This window comes from Trachemys scripta, chromosome 7 (genome assembly GCF_013100865.1).
Source record: "Trachemys scripta elegans isolate TJP31775 chromosome 7, CAS_Tse_1.0, whole genome shotgun sequence".
NCBI classification, from domain to species: Eukaryota; Metazoa; Chordata; order Testudines; family Emydidae; genus Trachemys; species Trachemys scripta.
The window spans coordinates 9986783-10002354 of record NC_048304.1 but is presented as its reverse complement, the minus strand read 5'-3'; the positions used below and the strand labels follow the sequence as shown (position 1 = coordinate 10002354).

At 41.4% G+C, this 15572-nt stretch overlaps 1 protein-coding gene across 16 annotated transcripts in view; it reads left to right on the top strand.

Moving 5' to 3' along the window:
• Nucleotides 1-15572, top strand: part of FOXP1 (forkhead box P1) — a 518592-nt gene that overhangs the window by 284611 nt on the left and 218409 nt on the right. Inside the window, exons 1-2 of one of the 16 annotated variants that reach the window (XM_034777577.1) lie at nucleotides 9870-9967; nucleotides 10086-10209. The exons of the other annotated variants lie outside the window; for them this stretch is intronic. The gene's annotated coding sequence lies outside the window, so the exon portion shown is untranslated. Of the gene's footprint in view, nucleotides 1-9869; nucleotides 9968-10085; nucleotides 10210-15572 lie in introns of those variants that run through there. 16 annotated transcript variants of the gene reach the window in all.

Here is a 15572-nt window from a genome sequence, read left to right as displayed (position 1 = left end):
GAACTGCAGCTCTCAGCTGCATCCTAATGTCAATATTCAAGTTCTCTCTCATTGGCTGGCAGCAGCTAACTCCTGCATTTAAAACAAGTTCTGGAAGGGGTTCCATCAGCCTGAGGTGATGGTGAGATGATCTCAAGTAGTGTGTTTGGTCTCTGAGCATGAGACTGGCAGGAGGAGGAAAGCAAAAATTGCAGAGTTTTAACATTTATTTTTAATGTTGACACCATCAACCCACAGCAGAAGGCTTCTTGCACTTTTTAGAAGACAGACTTTGACTTGTGGATCAGGCCAGATAGTTTATTGAAGCAACTGACTTGTAGCTGGATGCAACAGAGTGGGAGATTAGGCTCTTAAGTAATTTAAACTACTTTTCTCCAGAGTATTCCAGCTGCCAAAAAATGCCGATATTCTTGCCTTCAAAAATAAAAAGGGTTTGGTCATCTCTATGTACAGTCTGCTTTGGATCCCCGGCTGCATTGCTAGATGCTGTGTTTTCTTGGGCACATCAACTTCCACAACTGTCAGTTTCCGAGTCTGCCCAATGGAAGAAATAATAACCTACTTCATAAATAATAGATTTTGTAAAGTGCTATTTGAGTGCATATTATTATTAAGGCTAGTCACTTGCAGGGGTGGGAAATAGAATTTGGGACTTTCTCTCACAGGCCAGTGTTTAATCCCTTAAGCCTATTTATGCTTGTGAGACCACCACCACTGCATATTCTATCTGAAATGGCTTGCAGGTTGTTGCATGTGCCGAAATTCACACAACATGGGCTTTGCAAATGCTTCCTGCAAATTAGGTTAAAATCACCTGAAGTTTGGCCAGGATCAAAATTTCCTGGTGTAAAGTTCGTAGAAGGGATTGGCCACAAAAACTTAAATGCACATTTTTTTTTTTTTTTTTTTTTAAAGAAAACAAAGTTCCCCAATTCTGGCCAAGTTGTAGTCTGGACTCCCGTCGCTGTCACTTGTGGAGACAGGACCTGCATGTGCACGAAGGCGGAAGACACAATTCTAGAATGTGGGCAGTTCAAACAGAGGTGGAGAGAAGTGGCAGGGAACAAGTGAGCAAAATACTGATTTCAAGGAGCAAAATTTCTGCCATACTTTGTGGGGGGCTTTAGTGCCTTGCTAGGAGAGAGAGATGTTCTTGTACAATTAAAAAGAAACATGGACATTCATAACCCTGGTCTTTCTCCCAAGAGCATGGCAAAAGGCATGCTCTTGGGAGCGTGCTCTTTGAGGCTTTTAAAATTAAATGGAAATGCATTATAGGGAATAACACTCCATTAGCAATGGCCTGGACTAGAAGCCATCTGTAATACTTTGGAGACTTTCCAGTGACTTCAGTGGGCTTTAAGTCAGACCCATAACATCTTATGCCTCGGCTAACACCTCCATAAAATGGGAATAATAGTACTTAACTTAGAAGGATGCAGCAAGGATTAGAGAATGGAAAGTAATGTGTACATAGAACTTGTAAGTATAAAAAAGTATTCAGGCCATTCGTCTGCTTTTAAGATGGACTGACCTGTTTTTGTAAGGTTTGTCACTATCCTGTACTAACAAAAAACTGGACCTGATTTTTGTCCAGTATCACCATGGAGAATGCCGTTTTGGAGTTTGCTGCTCCACCCCTGCTGGAATCACGCAGGCAGAGGCAGGCCCATGCTATTTCAGAAGTTCATGCCACCGAGGGGGAGAGGCATCAGTGGCCACTCTACTATATCTAGGACGTGATCCCAGCAGGGGTGGAGCAGCACACTGTGCAAAATGGCATATATGAGTGTGTGTGTCTATGGGCGTGTGTGTGTGTATGTTTTAATCAGTCACTATGGCATCTAGGTGATTTTTTTTCTCCTTTCTATGTCACTGATCCGAAGGCACTGTGGATGCAGGCACATGAGGGCCAAAAGCGGCATGTTTTCAGTGTTGGAGGTCGGCATCCAGAACTGAACAGCCTGTTCACGAGGATTCTAGATCTCCTTGATCACCAAGAAAGAGCTTTCTTTAGCCTCTGTAGATCAGTGGAGTAGATGGTGAACTTGGAGGATGCCAGGGGAATCCAGTGGGTGTGCACACAGTGTAGATCCATCGTTTATCCACATAGGAAGAGAGATGAGGTTGCCCTCTGCTGCTGCTCCTCCTTCCCCTGTAACTAGATGCAGGCCAACTCCCAGGTTTTGCTTGCTTCCCGCGCGCGCTTGCTTTGCTTGCAAGTTTAGTGTTGGGCTAACTCATCTGCCTAATGAAACTAGCCCCATTCACACAGGATTTTAATCTCTATAATATTTCTTTGCCTCTCTGCAGAGGACAGATGGTCCAGTGTTTAAAAAACTAGTTTTGGACACATGAAACCTGGTCTTCACTTTCCAGGTCTGCTACAGACTTCTGTGATCATGGTCCAGTTGCTCTGGGCTTCAGTTCTTCATCTCTATAATGGGAATGACAGTACTTCCCTATCTCACAGGGTGTTGGGAGTAAAATTACATTAAAGAGCATTATGCACTCAGATACTACGGGAGTAGGGGTACCTTAGAAACATAAAAACAAGGAGTCCAGTGACTAACAGATGTATTTGGGCATAAGCTTTCGTGGGTAAAAAACCTCACTTCTTTAGATGCATCCTTGTTGTTTTTGTGGATACAGACTAACACGGCTATTCCCTGATACTTAGAAACATAGATCTTTATCTAGCAGTTTTACAAAAAGGAATTTTAGACTTTTGATGACAATTTTACATAATGTAGTTTAGGACTGAATGTCTAAAACTTTTTTTTTTTTTTTTTTAGCAGTTATACATTGACATGGGTTTGTTATCCTAGATGATGTTAAGATTTGGCACCGAGAGCATTAATTCCTTTATCAGTTGTTTCCTTTACAGATGTTCATTAAATTGAGGTCTGCTGTGTATCTTAGAAAACAAGATGCACTCATTATAGCTCATAGACCTCCCTCTAAGGCTTCGGTAGCATGGTAACCTGTTCAAACGAATAGCACTTTTGTAGGTATTATGCTTGCTTAGTGGTGTGTTGGGTGTTTTGTATTTATTTTTCCAAACGCTGGAAGGAAGTGATAGGAGAACTCTTGCATGCATGATCAGATGTAGCAGCTTTCCAAAAGTTCTTCACTCTGGCTATTTTCTTTTAAAGCTGTGTTTACTCAAAGAATGTGGCTGAGACGGCTGAATACGTGGCTGCAGTGTAGAGCACTACAAGTTGTATGCCTTGTTATTCCTATTGTTCTGCTTTGACTCGTACAAACAATTTTAATCCCAAAATAAGAGATCATATGGTCTCTGATGTCAGCTTTGCACAGCCAGATCCAGTGTGCACATTATCCTCCCATTGCACAGCCTGACGCTGAATATTCTGTTCTTCTTTTTGGTCCTTACATTTGGTATATTGTTTTCTCTCACAAATCTCTTAAGCAGGAAGCCTCTGCATCAGCTGTGCTGTATTCAGCACACCTGTGTGACCGTGCACCTGCATGTGGATGGAGATGGTCTAATAATATATTTAACTACAGATTTCAGACATGAACACAGGAGCCCCACAGTTCTGGCCATATAAGGAACAACACAGGCTATAATACTGTCTGTGCATGCTGCTCAGTGTTTGGCAGCAAAGAGCTAATTTTCATAAGCATAGACTAGCTTCCACCTAGCACCGTGGTGTCCAGATCCTCCAGTCCGAGGGCCGAACATGCTCTTTCAAAGAGGTCAAAGGGGCACAATTCTGCAAAGTGATTGGAAAGTACTGTAAGTGTTCAGGTGCAGAAGTTCCTAGGGGAGCCCCTCCCCAGTTCCTGAGGCAGGGAGTATATCAAGGGTAGAAAGAGGGAGTGGCTGAAACACATTATGGTCTGACCATTTGCAGCTGGCATATTCATAGATTCATAGATTCTAGGACTGGAAGGGACCTCGAGAGGTCAGCGAGTCCAGTCCCCTGCCCGCATGGCAGGGCCAAATACTGTCTAGACCATCCCTGATAGACATTTATCTAACCTACTCTTAAATATCTCCAGAGATGGAGATTCCACAACCTCCCTAGGCAATTTATTCCAGTGTTTAACCACCCTGACAGTTAGGAACTTTTTCCTAATGTCCAACCTAGACCTCCCTTGCTGCAGTTTAAGCCCAAAAGGTTTAAGCCCATATGGTCCCTAAAGGGCTGTTGTTAGCTGATGCAAATTAGAGCAGCCCCCAGGTTGCTGTACCCTTGGCTGAGGCCGAGAATCAAGTCGTTAGTTCTGAGTTGCTCCTCTTCTTTCCCTCTTCTAGACTGCTATGGGTGACTGTGCACGGAAGTGAGCTATCCTTTTGCTGTCCCTGATCATAGTATAGTGCCAAGCAATACAGCTCCTACCTGACTGCCTGACATTCCCGCAGCCCAGCAGGAAAGCAGGCAGTGGAGCAAGAACTGTCTTCTCTCACCCCTGCAATACAGGAGCCAGGCAGCGGGGGAGCAGCTACAGCAGGAAAAGGACAGCAAGGGCTCAGAGCATTCCTCTGGCTCACATCAGAGTGGCACTTGGGGATGCAGGAGATTTAGAAATCTGTAGTCAGAAAGACAATGCCACTTACATCCTCCCCATAGAAAATTCAGAAACGTCCTTTTGGACACAGTTGCCCCTGGAAGGCCACAGAGTAGAGCCTGGAAGCTGCAAGTTGGCTATTAGGCTACAGGTTGGACACCCTGGATTGTGCAGAGGTCATTTTGTTTCCTTAAACAGTATAGGAAAGCTACCTCAGTGCAGTTTGGTTACGCTTGCTGCTGCTGCTATTGCTACTCCAGCAGTAAGGGTGTTCGCTCTAGGTCTTCACATACTAATGGGAAAGAAATAAGGGCCTGGTTTTCAGAGGACCTTCCTTTCGGTGGCTACATTTTCATCTGACTCATTGCACATGCAATTACCGCAGTTCTGTCCCTAATCACAGAAATAGTACAGATTGGGCATACACGGTTTTTTTGAATGAGTGGTAAAGAAAATACATCAAAATTTAAGAATGTGTAGAGTATCGTGAAACATAGTAATTTTCAGAAAGAAGCTGCAGCTGAAAAAATCCTGAAAATAATTGATGGGTGTTTTGCAGAACTTTATTCCGTCTCTGATGTTAAGGCAGTTTTATTAGAGCCTATTGCTGTGTGTGTGTGTGTTCACATACATTGTACACGCCCCTGTAAAACATCTAATACATGTGTATTGTCCCAACCGCACCCTGACACCTACACCCCCTGGTTATGTCAACACTGGAAGTCTGAATATGTTTCCATTAGAACCAATGTAATGCACACTTCTCATTACGAGTTATGGGCCTGATTCTTCAGACACTCGCAATTGTGGGTGCTCAGCATTTCTGCAAATCACCCAGTTAAGGAGTTGGTGGTTAGAGTTTTGTTTAATAGGAAAATGCATTATTCCACCCACTTCTCCATAAACCAGAAACCACTAAAGAGATTTTTGTTGAGCTTTCCATATACAGTACAACCAAACATTGGAGCAAGCGTGAGAGCGAGTGCATGTCTCAATGCTGCGAGTGTTTAAAAATAGGGAGTACAAATGGAAATGGTTTTGCAACCTTAACTTTAGTGGGCAACCTGTTGGCAAAAAGAAAAGACATGGAAGTGGTGGAGGCCAGAGTGCTTTGTTCATCCATAGAACAAGAGTAATAGCTTTGCAGGGTTCCCCACCCAGTTCTGCCAATGTGTCTCAACTCTGCCCTGAACAAGCACCTGTAGGGGTAGAGACCAGACTACTCTCTCATGTTCATTCAGGAGCCTTTCTGTTAACTTCAGTGGGAGTTGGATTAGGCCTGTAGTCCTTGCATTGCTGCCATGATGCACCACAAAGCTGTCAATTCTATTTATGATGGAGGTACCTATGATATGAAACTGGTCTGAAACTGCCAAACTCCTTTTGCATAGGGTGCTAAACAGCCATCATCCAATAACTTCAGGTCACTACCTAACTGGCTGGATATGTAGGTGAAAGATTCTGTGACCCATTATCAACCTTCTAAGGCCGGGATAGTCAATAGATGGTCTGTGGGCCAAATCGGACCGCCAGACACTTATGAATGGATCCCCAAATCTCTATTTATTTATTTATTATTATCATCATTCTTTTTGTTGTTTTTATTTTCTTCTCTGGAGTCTGGACCTTGACCAGGAAATTTGGACCTTGACAAAAAAAAAAAAAAAAATTGACTACCCCTGTCCTATGCTATCCAGCGCCCCACACAAATGCTACCTGGGTATAACTCAGTAGGGGGAGGGATAGCTCAGTGGTTTGAGCATTGGCCTGCTAAACCCAGGGTTGTGAGTTCAGTCCTTGAGGGGGCCATTTAGGGATTGGGGCAAAAATCTGTCTGCTTTGAGCAGGGGGTTGGACTAGATGACCTCCTGAGGTCCCTTGCAACCCTGATAATCTATGATTCTATGATGTGTTGTTTTCAAAATCTCAGACTTGGGTTAAGAGTATGAGAAATGTTAACATAATTTCTTATAACATCTAGTGACGTTGAATGCATGAAAATAAAAACCGCATTTATATTGTCAGACTCATTTGCATCTTTCCGTTATAAATGGTGGTTTGCTTTCCAATAAATGGGTGCAATATCTGATTTGTTTGATATCGTGGCTACATTTGTGCAGTTGCGTTCCTCTTTGCCCTTCAGTTGACACATTTTTCTTGTTCTATAAATATAGAATTGTAAACAAGAGCTAATCCTTAGCAACAACCTGGAAAGTTAACATTTCTCTCCAGCTCCTATTATAATTAATTCAGACACTCTGGATATGATGTGATTTATACACATTATTCATAAGGCCAGTAGGTACTAATATCTTGTTAGAGAACTGAGAAAAGAACACTCTTTTGTGTTACAACATAATTGCACCACATTTTCTTTCGTAAGAAGATGTTTAAAGATGCTTTTTACTTTACATTTGCAAAATGGAAGGTTTTTGCTGTTGCTTTTAGATTTGGGTCTTAAATGTGTTTTCCCTCCTGTAACAGTCAACATTGTCAAAACATTTTGCAAAGTATGTTTAAATAATGCAAAGAATTATGGGTTCAGACCATCGTTTATATTAATTTAAATCTCACTGTAGTAGGTGAATTTGCAAGATGCTTCTAGTTCATTGGAGAAGTTGCTTACAATAAAGAGACATCTTCAATTCTTATTTTCTGAAAAGACAAGGCATGGAGATTACACAGTACCTGAAAGAGTGAAACCATTGTGTTGAATTTTGTTTAAACACATCTTGACTAAGTCTTCATATTGGGGATCCTAATTTATTTTATTTTATTTACATTTGTTCAGGAAATGTTGTTATACTGTAAATCTATGTAAGCCATATACATGTGAATTTTGCAACTCCCAAAAGGTTGTGATTAAAATATTATAGATATGGCAAACCACAAATACAAAAGAAAGTTTACATTTAGGTTTTCTTTGTATTTGTACTCAAGTTTTATAATACCTTGGTATCGTGGTCAGCTTTTCCATAAAAATACGGTGTTATATGAAATGATACAATCTGTGAAGCATTTCCCATTATGTAGACACCGTGTCTTTAAATTATAGCAATTTCTTAAGATTTTAAAACAAAATGAGCTCCTAGAGGTGTGATTAATAGCAGGGAATGAGGCTAACACTGGGTCATCAGTGGCACTCCATTACAAAAAAGGTTGGGCTAATAAAAGCATCCATCTATTTGACCAATAAAGCATTTGAATGATATGCTTGTAGTTTTTATCATACAGTAGTTATTTTGTACTGAATAAACTGTGATTTTTACGTGCTGGAAAAGGAGCATCGATAGGCAGCTCAGTTGAGGTGACTAGGATGTGCAGAAACATGAGGACTTGTACATGGTATCTGATGTTTGTGATTATTTCAGATTGTGGCTTCCAAATTTTGGAAGCAAATATGAAGTATCTGAATATCTTGTTAACCGCTTCCCCCCTCCATATTTGTTCTGTGAGGCTGGACTGTGATCACTCACAGGCAGGGGAGAAGGGATGGTATTGAGGGTGCAATCATTAGTTCTGTCTCTGTGGACCCGGACTTCAACAAATTATTCTTTTGAGGAGAAAGAGATGGACCAGCATCTGCATTTTCCTGGAGTGTTGACTCCTGTTCTCCCATCTGGTTCACACCTTTTATCCATCTGGGTCTATAACGGATGTGGGAGTGCGACACAGAGAGACCAAGTGACTTGCCGAAGGTCATGCAGAATGTCAGTGGCAAAATAAAGAATTGAGCCTGGGTCTCCTGAATCCCAGACGAACGCTCTAAGCACTAGATCATCTTTCCCGATCTTCATGCCTTTCTTGAAATCCAGGCCCAAATCACAGCAGTTGTGGAACTCTCTGCAGGGATGACTGCCATGTCCAACTTCTTGTGAGGCCTGGGGCTGAGAGATGGGAATGGAAAATACATTTCCCTGATTCAGGGAAGCCCTGGGACCACAAGATTTGAATAATGTACCAAGTGTCAGAGAATGTCAGATCTCGGAGGTTCCTTCCCCTGCAACAGGTGGGGCTTGCTGGGGCTCAGTGGAACACCTATTGGCGGTGCAGAGAGGTAGTTGGGGGCTTGAAGTTTCTATCCCGATGAGCAAGAGTTAGGAGAAAATGTTGGGCCAAAAGCCCTGTTTGGGTTAAAAAAAAATGTAGCTGGGGAATCCTCAGTGATGTGAGAATGGTAATGGGAGGCCAGAGCAAGGAAGTTGAGGATAGAAGAAGAAAGAGGGAGGAGGAGGCATGAAACATACTGTGCTGTATCAGTATCATGTGTGTCAATAGATAGAGTATAGTGAGCCATTGTATACATATATGTAAACACACCCACCCCTTTTGCTTAGCAGGGATTATGTTGTACAGTAAGAAACCTGAATTGTTGTTCCTGCTTTTCTTGCATTTTTTTTAAAGGAAATATTTTTTTCATTTTGAACCCCTACCTTTAGTATTTGCAGGTTGTTGATTTAAATACATCTTGTGACCTCGGTTGTCCAGCATATTGACAAGACGTAGATTTTTATCTTTGTCTGCAGGATTAAAGATTACTCTCTTCCGTTTCTATTCCAAAAATTAGCAAGTTAGCTAATATCACTCCCTGATTATTATTATTATTTTTATTTTATTTTATTTAAGATAAAATAAACCTGAAGCAGACTATGCCAATGAAGGCCCTTCTTTAAACTGCTTCAGGATTACACCTGAACTTATATTGCCTCTTTTGCACCTTAATTTTTTGACAGACATGTGAAAGTGCATTTCCTCCTCTGGCCGGTTCCTTTAGCTAAAGAGTCTAAAGGTGTTTTTCTGTTTTTGTTTTGTATTTTTTTTTAATCCCAAATCCAGCAAAGAGTTAACAAGATTTCACTTGATCTGATGGTTTATATGATGAGTAATGCAAAAGTTGGTAACAGCAAATTGTTGTTTATAAGCAAACATGGCACTGTGTAAACAAGGAGGCCTGGTCCCCAACTGGTTTGATTTCATGGTGGTCAGCAGCTGATCTATGTAACATACAACCTTTCTGCTTCTCTAAATGTCAGAAGAATGACTATTTGTTTGTCTTGAGTTCTTCCCAGCTGTTTACTCTGTAATGCATTTGCCTCAACCTTGATTCCCTGAGAGTGGCCCCTTTCTCCTCCCTGCTCTGTTTACATTAGTCCTGCCCTGAGTGTCACCTATGAAATCTGTTGATTATTCCACCTGGTTAATGTTAAATTGCTCTTGCAAGATGATGTGTTTGTTCATAAACACAAATGCCGGGCCTCTTGTTTACTGTACCCATGGCAGCAATCAGTTATTAAACAAATATTGCTTTGTTTGCGGGTGTGAGCAGCAGTTTATCCTGCAAGGTCTGGAAAAAAAACTTTAAATGCTGGGATTTTGATAAAGGAGAAAAGGGGAACTTGTCCCTGGAATGTGGTTGAAACTGACTTAGGTTTGCTTTTCTTATCTTTAACTTGGATGAAGGGGCTAGAAAGATTAGCAAGTTGTTTGGTTTTTCTAAGAGATTTCCTTAGTGTAATGATATCTATCCAGTTGTTTGCTTTTTTCAGAAGGGAGAGAGCACTCCTGCAAGACGACTAGCACAGTAATAGAGCATCCGATGGCTAGAAAATTCTGTGTGGAACAAACAAGGACTTAGAAGGTCTAGGACAAAGGGATAGGGCTATGAACAAGGTAATCACCAAAATGTACGGCGTTTGAATTATGTACCACAGTGGGTTATATTCTTTTCTTACCTTTTTAATCAGATATGTTTCTAATTGATGCATCTGCCCTCTATCAAGTTTGAAAAGGAAGAACGTTTAACTTTTATTTCTAAAGCCATCTGAAGAAATCCTCTGATTTGAAAGCAGGGCAAACTGAATGAAGAGAAAATACTAAATTAAAAACTGTGCCCTGTCTTTCTTCTTTTGCGCATGACATTATAGAACTGCTTTTGCTCTTTCTGCTTAGAACTGAAACAGCATTTACATCAGCTAATTCTGGAGGCTGGCTATTTAATAGCACTTTACTTTCTGAGAGTCCTCATTAGATAATTTGTGCTTTTGCAGGTAGTTTGTGCTTTTTGCATTGTTTTGCAAACAAGCAAGAAAAACAAGCTCACGCCATCTTTGTTTTTCAGAATTATTGTTTGTTATTGTTTCTGAATATGGCTTTGGTTTTTAATGCCAGACAGGACCTGTGAGCATTTGCTGTAAGTTGTTAGGACTGTGCGTACAAAGTGACCTTGAGAAAAAAATGATAGCTCTTTTATATGAAGAAGGGTCTATTACTTTGTATTTGAGGCTAGCTATTAAAAAATACATGTATTTAATATATATTTATAGGGCGCTTGTGAAGGCTAAAATTAAATAATTGTCCCCCGGAAAAGCAAGCAACAAAACTTGTACAGAATTCTGATAGATTGTATTCACTAACTCGCACTAATGATCCAAACATATTGTTCGTTTTGGCCGGTAGAGCGATTATGGCTTTGAGGTGAAGTGTAAGGTACTTGAAATGTGTAACCTAACAAGCCAGTCATTAATTGACCAGCGCTACTATGATAAATCAAACCCTCTCTATATTAAACTAAGTGAAAATGTTGAAATTAGAAACTATATTGTGCAGTGGTGTTACAAAGCAGCATCTGACTGTTGAAGTGAATTTAAGTACTGCAGAGTGATAGGGAAGCTAAAAATGCCTTAATGAGAGAGGGGATTTATAATTAAACCCCAGTGAACCCTTGGTCTCTCCAAGGTTTGGAATTGCCCCATCACACCTCGGTGGCAAGGTAAATCTGCCCTGCTATGCATTTGCTAAACACAAAGCAGGCCTTGTATTTAATGCTCTTTAATATTCCATTGATCTGTGTGTCCATATCGGAGCCGATGCTGCCAGGATGGAGTTGAATGCATATGAACTAATCTCAACCCTTGAGTTGGCACTCACTGGAGCAGCTTACACTCTCTGTTCATCCTTAGCACACAATTGTGTGAATACAACTGGTCTATTGGCGTGTATCGGGGTGGGGAGAACAGGTAGGTAGCTTGTGTTGTATGTCCATGCGTGAATGTGAAACAGGAGGTAGGGATGGAAATAGGTCTATTTAGAATCGTTCCCTACCATTCTCAGCATGGCAGCACTAAAACTGTGAGTATGCTTCCTTAAGGAGGGGAATTTCTGTAAAGCATGTAATGCCCAGATCAAAGTCCTGGTAATAGAGTTCATTGCACCCTGGCTGGAAATACAGTAGTGTTCTCAGCCGCTAGTCCATTGCTATGCAGTGTACCATTCATTTAAAAAGAAATGAAAAGCCCCTTTCCATCTAGTAGTATTATGATGATTTCTGTCAGGCCTGAAGGTTTGAAAAAAGTCTCCCAAAATGGAAGGAAATAAGCTCTTCTCCATGGAGCTCACAAACATGCTTTAGCGAATGGTAACAAAATAGTAGAGAAGGAGGTAGGGAATAGAAGACCAGGTAACAGTAAGTTTACTTGATCACTCAGTGAGAGCAAGTATATGGCATGATGGAGTAAACTGGGATGCATGTTGTGAAATGGGTGGCATAGTATTTGCCAGTTGGTGTGACATGGTTCTGCTTTATAGTTCGAGATAATCAAGGCATGACTTTCATTTTGAATATGTAGATTAATAATTGCCAAACCAGGAAGAGCATGGTTGCTGTATTTATTAATTATATGTATGTATATTATTATATAATACATACTATTATATGTATTTATTATATGAGATTAGACTGGGCATGGCTCCTGGATGGGTACGCAAGGAACGGTGAGGATGCAGATACCTACCCCGGGAAAAAGCTGATTTCTCTGTAACCGATATTGATAAGGTGAGGTAGCCATGGGTTATCCAATTCCTAGTGAAGTGGTGGATGCAGACAGATTCTTTTGTGGACTATATTTGAGTGGTCTATGGCTTATGCTGTCAAGGCAGTTGTACCTCTCTGGTTTAGTGGGTTATGGGCCAGTAACCTTCATGTTGATGGAGTTGGTACAGTTTGCAGCAGAGAGAGTGTCCGGGTCAAGTCTCCTGCAAAGCTGTTACTCTTCGCACCTGTGGAACTTGTGGGGTGCATGCAACTATAATAATATAATATGGAGATATACCTATCTCATAGAACTGGAAGGGACCTTGAAAGGTCATTGAGTCCAGTCCCCTGCTTTCACAGCAGGACCAAGTACCGTCCCTGACAGATTTTTGCCCCAGATCCCTAAATGGCCCCCTCAACCCTGGGTTTAGCAGGCCAATGCTCAAACCATTGAGCTATCCGTCCTTCCCCGGCCCCCACCCTCAAAATTGAAGTCTTTGCCGAGATTTTGTTTAGTACTCAGAGGTTCATGTTCTCAGCTATCTGTCCGATGTGGTTCAGCACACCTTTGGGCACTAGTTCTTCCAGAGGACTAGTGAATGCTACAGAGCTAATGCCCATTTGTTAGTTACTTTCCCTTCAGCTGTAAGACAATGTTGCCCTCTTCCTGCTTTCTCACTAGGTCCTGTAGTTGCTTTTTCTGCTACACTCTCTTCTATGTCCCCCTTGGCAGAACTGACGTACCCCTGGGTAACTTAAATCACCATTTACAGAGAGAAGTTAAATGGCTTGCTTAAGGACACACAGTGAGTCAGAGTTGGCACAACTGGGAGTAGAACCCTGGAGTCCTGACTACCACTTCTGTCTTCTAACCACTACTTTCCTGAAGTTGCGGTGTATGTAGAAGATTAGCCATTGTCTCCCCTTGACTTTACTGGTTCTAAATTACCTCATTCCTCAGTGGCCATAAAGGCTGTTCGGAAATGGTAAGCCGTTGTAGTCATTTAGCCAAAAAAGAGCGAGAAAGGTGTTGTGTTAATGTATATAAGTAAGAAAATAAAAAGACATGGGTGGATAAGCAGGAGCTGGTAAAGCAGCTACTTAAGAGACTTGGGTGAAAATGGATTGGGGAGCCTAGTGTAAGATCAAGCTAGTTAAAGTTCAGCTTCTTACAAGAGTGACGGTTGATCCCTGGGGAGGGACTGCGGCAACAGGGATCACAGCTGTGTCCTTATTCAGTTGGCCAAGGTGATGCGCTCCGGCACTTCTAGAAAGCACCAAGTGTTACCTTCCAGGCGGAATGCAATTATCCCTTCACTTTCCCTCCCCTTCATTTGTTCTCTCTCCTCCCAATCTCTCTACATCATGGAGCAGTGCTTTCCCTTCAGCCAAGAGGGTAGAGGAGGTGAGCGGCCCCCTTGTGAAACAGATGCCAGTGCCATTCTGCGGATCAGCTAGCAGGGATGCTCTCAAAGCAGCGTGATTTGTCTCCCGTCCCCAGGGAGAGTCAGAGTATCACCTCTACGATACGCTCAACCTCCACCGACCCAAGGTTTGGGATGAGTCTAGTTCAGAGCCTGGAACTCCCAGATGACAGCATGAGAAGCAGTCTTTGTGTCAGCAGGCCAGCCTCAGAATGTGCTGTGGATAATTCCATTCCTTCTGGACCCTTTATTCCCAAGTACTAAATGAAATTTTCAGATTTTAGATCTGTCTAGACATATACAGTGCACGATAAAGTTGATAATACATTAATCATTTTTAACAACAGGTAATATGCATAATTTATGGTGTTACAGTGCTATCTTTTTTGATATTTATGATGGATAATGCTCAGTTTTTGCCCTCATATTACTGCTTTAAATTATACCACAAGAAAATTAATGAGAAAGTAGATTTATGGGTTTCATTTGTTTGTCAATTCGGAAATTAATTGGGTGTTAATTTTAGCCGTCCCTCATCAGACCAGGTCTTTAGTATGTGTGCATTACTTTGCATTCATTGAAGCCTACCTCCCCTTTACAGTGGGTCACTAGCTTTGCATACATTAAAATAGCCCTCAGGCACATTCTCTTGATTACTTTTTGAACTGCCATGCATTAGAAAATTTACGCCTTTCTGTTATAATTATGAAAATTCGGTATAGGAAGATGGTGCTTGCATACCAGCGAGTACACATTCTTACTCTGTTGTGTAAGATCCTATACCAAGCTCAGTACATTCTTGTTTTAATCCTGGAATATAGCATTCTCGTCCATCTTTATTTGAAGGTTTTCAACCTTTGAAATTTCAAGGATCCATTTTAATTCAGTGAATTCCCCCTTTAGCTTAGGAAATATCAAAGGATTTCCCCTGCATCTCTCTCTCTCTCTCTTTCTTTGTTTCCTCTTTTCACACTTCCAGTGTGTGCTTGCTCTTCTTCTACCTCAGTGTTGGGTTATACACCATAGCAAGAAACCACTATTCAGAGACATGACTCAGCATCACCTTTCTAGGAGGGTGGAACCTCATAGCATTTCTCACCAGCTCTATTGATTCTCGAAGATCATTTGTAATCCTTTTTTTAATTGAATCCCTTCTTTTCCTCTTCCTGCAAAACTCAGCAGCCAGTAGTATCATATATGCAACAGTGAACAACCCTCCAAAGGTGTAGGTTTATCCAAAACATACCCAAATGTAATCAAACTCCTGGGATATGGAAATTGAAACTTCATCATAGGATTTCTAGCATTTCTTGGCTCCAGTTGAGGCAGAAATACTACTAAATCAGTTTTTGGCAATATTTAGGTGATTCTTCCAGGTCCACCTGAAACTAGCAAGTGCAAGGTTGTCAGTTTTCTTTATTTTTAATGACAAGGCCCTTTTGAGCCTCATGAAGGTTTCAGTTTCTCTCTGGCTTGCTTAATTTCTGCCGAAGGTTTGGGTTGGTTCTTATTTTGCTGCACCAGTTTTCCCATCTTTAATCTCTACTTCGAATGCCACTTTTAAAAAAATGCAATGCCGGGTGGCTGCTAAAGACTTTAAAAGCCCAGCAGGTAGCCATCAAGAATAACATACACTTATGTTTTTGAAAACTGAACAGCCGTCTGGGTAGTTTGATGATGATATGCTTTGGTTAAGTCATACAGTGTATTGGGGCAGCACTTACCGTCAGCTTTCTTAATCACAAAGGCATTCCTAAAGGCAGTCACTGGCCCGGTGTTCAATATTTTGGACTCTCCTC